This window comes from Alosa pseudoharengus, unplaced genomic scaffold (genome assembly GCF_046254945.1).
Source record: "Alosa pseudoharengus isolate Yale_2024_CS ecotype anadromous, Long Island Sound unplaced genomic scaffold, YU_APseudo_1.1 YU_APseudo_1.1_scf_16, whole genome shotgun sequence".
NCBI classification, from domain to species: domain Eukaryota; kingdom Metazoa; phylum Chordata; class Actinopteri; order Clupeiformes; family Clupeidae; genus Alosa; species Alosa pseudoharengus.
Window position 1 is genome coordinate 6,506,348 of NW_027468630.1, and position 11,200 is coordinate 6,517,547.

Genomic DNA, 11,200 nt, shown 5'->3' on the forward strand with positions numbered 1-11,200 from the left:
TTCCCTCTGCATATTCCTTTAATAACTCACATCACTTACACAAACACATAATCCACATGCGCAAAATATATTATGTGGGTTATGTGTGTATGTTATATGAGTTTTTGTAATTTATGCACATTACTTTGTGGACATCTAATGTGGATGATCAGTTGCACGTAAATGCAACATAATAATTTAATGCAGCATTTTGGTTTTCAATTCCAATGAAGTACTCTTAGTTAAATGTACATGAAATGTAGATGTCACTTTAACATAATTGTGTTATACAGCTTGAGGCATGCTGAGAGTAAATATTTAGAATGGACTCTGGTCTCTTACCCTTGAAATCCAGAGTTCTCGCAAGAGCACAATTTAAATTTGCTCAGCGAGTCATTCTGACATTCAGTAATAATGTTCATTAACTATGCCCTTGTAGCCGAGCTGCACCAATCACATCTGTGTATCTGATGTAGGCGGGCCAGAGGCGAGCTAAACAGATGACGACAGCACAGCAACGTCGAAGTCCGGAATCAGTCACTAAACATTGGTCGTAGTGTTATCCAATTGCATCAAAGTCAGGAATCAGTCAAACATTGGTCGTAGTGTTTTCCAAATGCATGCAGTGATATTTTCAAATGCATGCTTGGGGCCGCCCCTTGAGTTGGGACATTTTCATTACTCGTAGCCAGGCCCTTTATCTGTCGGATTTGGGTCTGGATTTCCAGGCTACTGGTCTCTAAGAATAACTGACTTTCACAAAAAAAAACTTTCAAAACTTTTAAAACTTTTAAACTTTCAGCAGAACTGACAGCTGCTTAATGACTATTTGTTCTTGCAAAAGCTTATGGGATCATAAAGAAGTGGTGGTAGCAATAGTTCCAGGGAGGGACTCCATGTGATAATTTGCCTTCCTGGTTACTTAGGTGCTTCACTTACACCTTCATGATTCTGTTGGACAAATTCATTGCTGGCAAAATATGTTTGTTCAACATAATAACATTTTGATTTAAAGAGTAATTCCATGTTTTGTAGTTTTGTAATTGGGAGAACCTGTTTTCACTGCTGAACATCTTTGTACAACCACAAATCAGAAAAACTGGAACATTGTGTAAAATGCAAACAAAAACAGAATGTGATAATATACAAGTTTTGTAAACCCATATTTAACAGCAAAAAGGACATAGACAACATATCAAATGTTGAAAATGCAAATGTGGACTATTTCATGGAAAATATATTGCAAGTCATTGCACAATATTTTTGTATATTAAGAGAATGTGTGCTCATTTTAGTAAATTGTGGTCTCATTTTACTATATTGTGTGCACAATTTAGTATACTGTGTGCGAGCTCTCCTTGTGGTCTCTAAATTGTGGTCTCATTTTATCAGATTGTGCTCTTAATTTAGTAAATCGTTCGTCCACACATTTTACTATATCGTCTGCACAATTTACTAAATTGTGCGCTCATTTTACAAAAACGTGCACACAATTTAGTAAAATGTGCGCATGATTTACTAAATTGAGAGCCCAATTTAGTAAAATGAGCATACTATTTAGTAACATGAGCGCAAGTTTTCTGGATAAACCCCAAAAAATATCTTGCAATGACCCCTCCAGGGTTCCGTAATGTCAGCAACATGTTTCAGAAAAAGTTGGGACAGGGAATGTTTACCTCTGTGCTGCTTCACCATTTAACAAAATATTGTACATTTTTAGGAACTGAGGAGACCAGTTGCTAGGGTATACAGAATGAACTCCCCAAATACTTCACAGTTCCATGTTAAGAAGCATTAAAATTACATTGTTTCATCATTTGTCCACACAGGTTTACACAGAATGATGAACCCATACTGTACATCTTTACTTCTAAGAGACTCTGCCTCATACCCAATCATATTGCCTTTTACCCAAATAAGTTGTGAAACATTCCTCCTTTTTCATCATTACGCAACTTTTCTAGCATTTTGTTAACCCCATCCCAACTTTTTTGAAATGTGTTGCTAGTATCAAATTCAAAATAAACATACATCTTCCATGAAATAGTCAAATTTGTCATTTTCAACATTTGATGTTGTCTGTGTGTCCTTTTTGCAGTTAAATATACGTTTACGAGATTTGCAGAATATTACATTCTGTTTTAATTCGCATTTTACACAACGTCTCAACTTTTTCTGATTTGGGGTTGTACTTGTACTTGAACTCTGAGCCACTAAACATGACACTGATGTATTTTGTCAACAAAATTTGACGTGAAAACAAATGTCACAGAACTCTACAGAAACACCTAAAGCCTTGACCACATGTGTGTTTTATTCTTTTTCTCATACAGTATCATCAGTACACCTCAGAACAGGGTGATCTCCCTCTGATGTAATTCCTCCCCATAATGACATCACCCTTAATTTATAGCCTCAGGCTGTGCTTTCATATGAGGATCCATAATGAGCCTCTGACACTCTCTCTCTCTCTCTTTTTCTCTCTCCCTCTCTCCCTCTCCCTCTCTCTCTCTCTCTCTCTCTCTCTCTCTCTCATTGATGTGGACACATTGTCCCAACCTGGCCTCAGCCTTGACTCTCTGACGCATCACTGGCCGGGCTACCTCCCCGCGGAGCAGCAGTGCTAGACGCTACAGTTTAGCATCAGTTTGATTTTAAGTGAGGATCGGATCAGATGTCAGGGGCAATCCCCCCGGGCCCTGGCCCTGCCAAATACCCCTCTGTGCCAATTAGCCGTAAGACAGAGAGACAGTGTGGCTGGTACACATGCTACCCCAGCCCCAGAGATGGTGAGTCTGCTAGGGTCGGGGGGCTAATGGCTAATCAGAAGGGGCTTTAAGCTCCTTATCAGGCTGGGACTGGGGAGATCTCAGCTGGGAATTGCCCTGTTGCTTTCCCCCTTGCCTTGTCTTTGGTGGGGCAACACAAGAGCCAATAAAGTGTGCTGAGTGATCTGTGTGGCTGTATTCCGGTGATCTGTGGCGGGTCCCTGTGGAGATCGGACTGCCAGTGTGCCAGACACAGTGCAGGATGCGATGTCTTTGATAGGCAATCAGGCTCCAGGCCGGGATGCAAAATGGTGACAAAACTGCTGTCAGGATCCATGTGAAAGTGAAAGTGATGCTGCACAATGTTACTGCTTGCCTTTTCAAAACAAAATCACTGCATTCAAATTGGAAATAAAACACAGTGAAGCACTTTAGAGTTGCTCGACAAAAGGCATAATATATCATGAGAAAAAGGATACATGAAAAAGACTTTTAAAAAATGTATGTATACAAATATGTGCATATAATAGGTGCAATTTAGCATTTATTGGAGTGATGAAAATGCTCTGACACTACACTACACAGTCTGTATCAAATGTCAGTTATAATCCTCACACAGTGATCCTGTGAAATATCCTCGAAATGTCGGGGTGAAGGAACAATTGTGTGGTCATTAGGATTTAAATAACCCTGTCAAGAGCTGGGATCCTTTGCCATGAGCGATAGCGTTCGCGCTCGCCCGCTGGCCCTCGGAGTCTGCTCCTCTGATGCTGACGTTATTGATCACTCAATTTATGGCTCTGCGGGCGTTGCTCTGACGGCTCCTCTGTCTCCGCTGTCATCGGCCTTTGAGCGGAGAGGCCCGGGCGGGCTGGCCCAGGGGTGTGTGGGGACGGCACGGGGCTCAGCGGGGTCACCCGCCGTCTGTTGCTGCCGCTTCAGATGTGTTTATGTGTGTGTGTGTGTGTGTGTGTGTGTGTGTGTGTGTGTGTGTGTGTGTTTGGTGAGGAGGTGGGTAGAGGTGGGGGTTGTCATTTGTGAACCACGTATAGAACGTCCATGTGTATATGTGTGTGTGTTTCTCTGTATATGTGGGCATGCATTTGTGTGTGTGTGTGTGTGTGTGTGTGTGTGTGTGTGTGTGTGTGTGTGTGTGTGTGTGTGTGTGTGTGTGTGTGTGTGTGTGTGTGTGTGTGTGCATGTGTGTGGATATATGTGTCTGTGCATAGTTGTGTGTCTGCGGGCGTAAAATAGGGGGAGGCAGGTGGTGAGTTGACGTGCTCGGAATGGGCCGTATGATGGTTTTGAGCAGCGGTGTGTGTGTGTGTGTGAGTGTGTGTGTGTTTGTGAGTGTGAGTGTGTGTATGTGTCCATGGAGGGGAGGGGGCTGATGGGTGTGGAATGGAGGAGAAGGCGGTGGCGCTGGTGTGCATGTATGGTGTGTGTGTGTGGGTGTGTGTGTGTGGGTGGGTGTGTGGGGAGTTTCATCCCACCCCCCCCCCCCCAATCCGGAATAGAGTGTCCAACTCACCCTCCACACCCACCCAACTGTTTGGCATTCAACTGTGTCCTCCTCTCTCCCTCCCTCTCTCTCTCCCTCTCTCTCTCTCTCTCTCTCTCTCTCCCTTTCTCCCCATTCAGGATGCATTGTTAACAAAACAGTTTACAAACCTCGGCTGGTACATTATCCCCCATGCCCCATGCCTCGGTGGGGATTGATTTAGGCAAATGGATTCAATGAGGGGTGTGGCTGTGTCTCCTTAACAAAGCGCCACATGGGCCTGCTCTGAATATTCCCTTTCTGTGCCATTTAGCCCCTTCTCCATACATTAAACGCCAATTATACCCCTTCTGTCCATGCTGGGTCCTAGTTAGAGAAGCGGCTATGATCTCCCTGCATATGCATGGATGACACATCCTTATGGAGCCGTGCAATGTATTTAAAGCCATATGAGTGGAATGCTTGACTTTCATAAAGGCCAGAGGTGGCCGGTGACCATAAACGTGCCGATTTTTTACGGTTAGGCCCGATATATGAAATCAGAATTGAATGGGCTGAATGAGGAGGCAAGGGCCCCGTGCTGTCTGAGGCCTCATGAAATGGAGACGGGCTGGAGAACGCTGGGCTGTTATTAAAAAAAGAAAGAATCCCGAGGAGAAATTGTTAAGGAAATATAAGGATTGAAGAGCATTAGTGTGGTGCAAGACAGCCACCAAGTCACACACAGCAAATTACTACTGCAGTCAACTCTGCTCAACCATAGAAAATGCCCGTAAAACTTTCAAACAGGTGTTTTATACATATCTGTCTTTAAAGAGTGCCTCCGTGTAATTGTTGAGTTTCACAGCGCCACAAAGCCCTCACACTGCTCCTGTCTCTTGCAGACACACTTCAGCTCATCCCCAGTTTTCTTTTCCGTTCCGTTTCTACTCTCTCTTTTTTCTTGACTGCATCTTCTTTCTGGGGTTCCTCTTTCACCTAAACCTGTCAACAATGGGCTGACTCTTTTCTCTCTCTCTCTCTCTCTCTCTCTCTCTCTCTCTCTCTCTCTCTCTCTCTCTCTCTCTCTTTCTTTCTGTCCTCTTTTTTGCTGGAGATGGGTAGGACAGGAGACTGGTGCTGAGCAGAGGTTAAACTGAGCATCGCATCCTGATAAATCACCTCCTAATGAGCCCCGTATTGTGCCCGCCATTGTCCCGCAGCTCTCTCACTCTGCTACCTTCTGCCTGTTAAGCTGACAGGAATAATGAACTGGCTGCTTTGAACTCTCGCCACAATATTGACTGGTTGCACACAGCAGATGTCTCTGGCCAAAGCAACTGGTAAAAGCACATTAGGTTAACAAAGGGGCCCTTTTCTGTCGGGTGGGTGTGCCGGGGTGGGGACATGGGGGGGGGAGGACTCGCGGTAGTCAACACTTGGATGGGGAGCTTCATTTTAAAACAATCCGTTTGTCAAACGCACCATTGAGTCTGCAAGAGGCTTTGTGAGAGTCGGGCTGAAGAGTTGGCCAGGAGTCAGACATTTGCCCAGAAGTCTCTCGCTTGGTGTCCTGTCAAAAAATAACCTCACTTGCTCCCATTTGTTTGTAGGGATCATCATGGGACAGTTGTAGTGAACTGAAACTGAACTGAACTGAAAGTTCCCATCTGTGATCTTTATCTGGCCCTGTGCATTTAAGGCATCAAATGTGCATGTGAATTTATATTCCATTCTGTCTTCGATTGTGAGCACAACTCAACTCAACATATTTCTTCTTTCTTCATCATTACATTATCATTATTGGTGAATAATAGTAATGGGTTCTGCACAGTGAATGGGCCCGATTTGAAGTGTGACAGTACTAATAGGCCAGTAATAAGGCGTGACTAACCACCCTCTGCAGCACCAGCCTGGACACAGGCTGAGGCCGAAAGCTGGAGAAAGGTACGGCAGGGGAACACTGATTAGCATATAATTGCTCCCATTGTATTTGACATGGGGAATTAGCGGCCTGCTAGGTGGTGGCTCGATGGCCATTCAGTCTGCTGGGATGACGTAAAGCATGAGCACGGAAACATATGCACGCATACACACACACACACACACACGCACACACACAAACACGTGCAAGCTCTCTATCTCTCTCTTTCTCTATCTCTCTCTCTATTTCTCTCTCTCACACACACACACAAACACACAAACACATACATGCACATTCACTTTCATAAAATATACACAAAATCACATTGCATGGCTGTGACATATTATTGTCTGTTAAAGTCTGCTATTTCATTGCATTGGAATAAAACCCATGGGACAAAACAATGTTAAATGGAAACCTTCAGAGTGTCTTATGATGCTAATTACCCTACCCTATGACATGTCTGAATGACTGCTGTCTCCTTCAAATTTTGTTTTTACACGTAAGACTGCTGCCTTTTATCAAATAAAAATCGCCACTAAACCTCATGCACTATGAAATAAGAGGTCATAGTACTCAGCGAGACTGTCTTGCAGCAAAAGGTCCAAGTATTCAGCATGTGTTGCTTTTCCAGCAGCTAAACACAACGGGGTGGGTAGGTTTTACGGGCAAATGTGAACATTATTCTCTTAGACCAGCCTGCCTTTCCATTCCACATAGGAGAACTGAAGAGGGCATGAGTTGAGCATTGGTGCACAGGCCTCTTTACTGTGTCCCTCTCTCATTAAAGTTTCACATTTCTTTTTGCGCCTTTCTTGCATGACTTGCTCCTTTTTGCTCACCAGACTCAAAGACTTTAAGTATTTCTTCTCCCTTTACGTTTCCCCTCCACTGACAGCTGAGCAAGTGAGAAAGCGAGAGAGAGAGGGAGAGCGAGAGAGGGAGGAAAAAAAGAAACTGGGAGGGAAAAAGAGGGAAAAGTGAGAGAAAAAGCAGCCCACCACAGAATGACCTGGCCAATGGTGACAAAGCCTGATTGGTCACGGTGGCTTGTGGGTAATGGGGCAAAGAGAAATGGGCTCTCCTTCTGTGTGTGAGTGTGTGTGTGTTTGGGTCTCTGTGTCATTCTGTTTGTGTGTGTCCATGTGTGTGTGTCCATGTTTGTGTGTGTGTGTGTGTATGTGTGTGTGTGTGTGTGTGTGTGTGCACGTTTGGGTCTCTGTGTGTCGTTCTGTTTGTGTGGGTTCATGTGTGTGTGTGTGTGTGTGTGTGTCTGTGTGCGTGCCTGTGTGTGTCTCTGTGTGTGTGCATTGTCTGTTTTCTTCACAGTTTCTGTGTGGCACCATTTCAGCAACAGATGCAACACAGCAGAAGAGAACAGGACCATATGTCCAGATGTGTCCTGCTCTCAACCCACTCCACTCTGAGCCAAGACAGCAAGAGAGTGTGGCGGAGGAGTGGGACCAGAGCGACAATGCCAAATACAACACAGCCTTCAACACTGAACAGTGGAGCCTGTTTCTTCATAACACATCATCCTCTCTCTCTTTCAGAACGTTCACAATTATTCACAGACAGACTTTGTGTAAGATACTGAGAGTGTCCATTCCATAAGTAGTCACAAGAAAGTAAAGCAGAATTTACACATAAATTGTCTAAAATGGTTATTGCTGTGTAAAATTCTCTTTCTCTCCCTTTCTCTCTCTCTCTCTCTCTCTCTCTGTGTGTTTGTGTTTCTTTCTGCCTTTCTTTCATTCAACTTCTTTTGCAACTTTTCATCCTTGCCTTACTTTTTTGCCCTCTTGACCTCGCTAACCTTTTGAGAGGGTTTGAAAGCATGAGGTGGAGAGACGAACACTAGCCAAGGAGAACTAGCTTCACTTATGTGGCATCCTATTTGTCTGTGTGACCAAGAGAGAGTGTGTGTGTGTGTGTGTGTGCGTGTGTGTGCGTGTGTGTGTGTGTGTGTGTGCGTGTGTGTGTGTGTGTGTGTGTGTGTGTGTGTGTGTGTGTGTGTGTGTGTGTGTGTGTGTGTGTGAGAGTGTGTGTGTCAGCGTGAGTGTGTCTTCAGAGGGGGTGTGTGAATGGGGTCCCTTTTTCCCCATTCAGAGCCTAAGATAACAGCTCGCAGAATGATAGACTCTTGGAGATTGTTTGCGGCCCTCGGTCCCTCGCGCACGGCCCTGGATGAATGGGCCAGTGGGCCGCATATGAGAGGCTGTCACAGGTAGTGGGGAGAGGGGAGGATCCTCCGAGATATGGCCCCCTCCGCCCCCATGCTTGATTGCCCCCTTATTGACACTCACTCTGTGGGTCTGAAAGACAAGCAGAAGACGATGGGGTGGGGATGGGGGTGGGGGTGGGGGAGGGCACTGTGGGGTAGGGAAGTTGGAGGGTTGACCCCCCCCCCCCCACCCCCACCTCATTCAGCCTCTTCTGCTGAATTTGTATGTGAGTTTGTGAGTCTCCCCATGATAAACCTCACAGTCATCCACACACACAAACACACAAACACACACACACACACACACACACACACACACAAACACACACACAAACACACACACACACACACACACACACACACACACACACACACAAACACACACACACACACAAACACTTGCAACCTCACACCACAGAAGCACATTAAAGCACACATACTGAATACATACACATACACTGAAAAGCACTCTATCATGACCCAGCAATTCATTACGCATAGATAAACAAACCACTGTCCTGTCACAGAGTGAAAAGTGAGAAGGAAATCCACCTTGTAGACACATTGATCTTCCATCCACTCTATTGTAATCAGTCTTTTTACATTAAAACACTTTTTAGAAGTGCTGACCCCAGTGCTGTGTAGCTAACCATTAGCTTGGGTCTAAAAAGAGCTTGTATCCTACTGCTGATTCCTCAGCTAAAGCTAAGACTGATTGTTTCAGTGGGAGACCACTTCCCTCCCTAGTGCTTACTTAATTTCCTGCTCTAATTTACAATTGTATCAGCAGTGACTAAACATTGCACTAGCAGGAGAAGGGATGCTAAATAGGTGCAAGCAGGCGCAAGGAGGCAATTGTATTGTTGCAAACGATCCAAATATATATGCAGTCTGCTGACTCTGCTGTTGATATCTGATTTCAGGAAACTCAATAAAAAATAGTTTGACTGTTGGAGAGCAGTTATCAATTATCAAAAAAAAAAAAAAAATACAACACTGGCTCTTTCAATGGGCATTTTATTCCATGTAATGTTTGTGTCGAGGTGAATAAATGTTTTGAGTTTTCTATTATATGTATATTATGTATGTTTTATTGTAGTTTACTATATTCATTGTTTTTATCCTATGGATTTTGCTTGGTCATGAATTTGCATTGGGTTTATTTGGGCATTTCTCTTTTTAAATGTTTGATTGTTTCATAAACTTTCATGTTTACTTTGATTTAGCTAATTCAACACTGATCAGCTTCTGATATTTTTAAAGACTTTTTGTAAACAGACTGGACTTCATTTTGCTTTTGGGTCTATATGCATTAGGTTGATTGCCACAGCCACAGTGGATTGCATAGGGACTTAACATTTACTCTCTAGTTCTCCTTAGATCTTAGTTATTTGCTCACTGTTGTAATGATATTGATTAATGATCTTCTCAGTCTCACAGCTCTGGGTGAAGCATTACTTCTGTAATGTTTTTGTCTCCATGCAAGAAAAGTAAAAGCAGGAAAGACATCACAAAATATGAACAGCTAACAGACCTGTCACCTTGTTCAGTCTTGAGTTTTCCTAGCGTCTTGAGTAATGTCAGCATTATGCATCTTCATGGACTATCACCTTCATTTCCTATGTGGAATCATCTCCATTGCTAAGACACACATTACACTAAATGATGACTGTTGAATGAAATGCCATGACATTAGAGAACAACAAAGCTTAAGAAATTGTGGATTTTTTCTCTCCCAGGAATTGTATTAGGCAATAACAGGCCCTTCTAAACTAGATTGCATATTATTCTCTTTTTAATTGATTTTCAATGACTCTTTCAGTCTCTAAAAGGGATTTCGGTCATCTCAGCACAAATGCCCAGTGCAGAGCTTAGCCTTCCCTGAAAGGTCTTAATTAAAACTCAACTCACCACTCATCCTCCACTTTTCCAGATTCCCCTCCTGTCGCATCTTCAGATGTGTGTGTGTGTGTGTCTGTGTGTGGTTGGTTTGTGTGTGTGTGTGTGTGTGTGTGGTGGTGGTGGAGGGGCATCATTGACTTGCACTCTCAGAATCCCACTTGTTTCACTCGTATCAATGGAAGGTCTCCATTAGACACAAAGATGTGGAGCTCAAAAAAAAAGCGACGGCTCAAATTAAAGCAGCACCCTCTCGGCCCAATTTACCTACCTCACTGTCATTATTTCCCCCTTTATGAGCCCAGTGACAGGCAGAAGAATGGGTCGGCTTCCCAGACACCCTCTCCAAGTCCTGCTGCTTCGTGCTAATTAACCACGGCTCTTTGTTAGCACGATGTGTATGTTCAGAGGGCCAAAGGCCTTGGAGGGCCCTCCATCAGACTCGAAACATTTGCCTTCTGTTCCATATTCCCCTATTCTAGAGGAGAAGCTGTGGTTTGAGCTTATTCTCTGAGTTGTTCTCCTTCTCTTCTTTTCGTTCAGTGAGTTTTTGATTAAGATTCAGAGATGATGCAGACCGTCATCGCAGCTCATATTCATGAGGATCCAATTGGGATTTGTATGAATTTAATGTTATGATGTGTACCTAGAGGAAGGGGATCTAATGATTAACTTCAACAGGGGAACAGAAGTGTCATTTTCAAACCAACACAACAGATCCAACAGAGATATGACTCTCAGAAAACATATTTCAAAAAAGACAATAATGATAAGACTCTCATAAAACACAGTAAATCTAATATTCATTAATTGATAACAAAAAAGAAAATCAAAGTCTATGTTTACCATATTTGAAGGAATCTATATGTTCTCATTTAACACAGGACAGAGAAGTGATGTTTTGAAGTAACTGATTTTGATCCTAC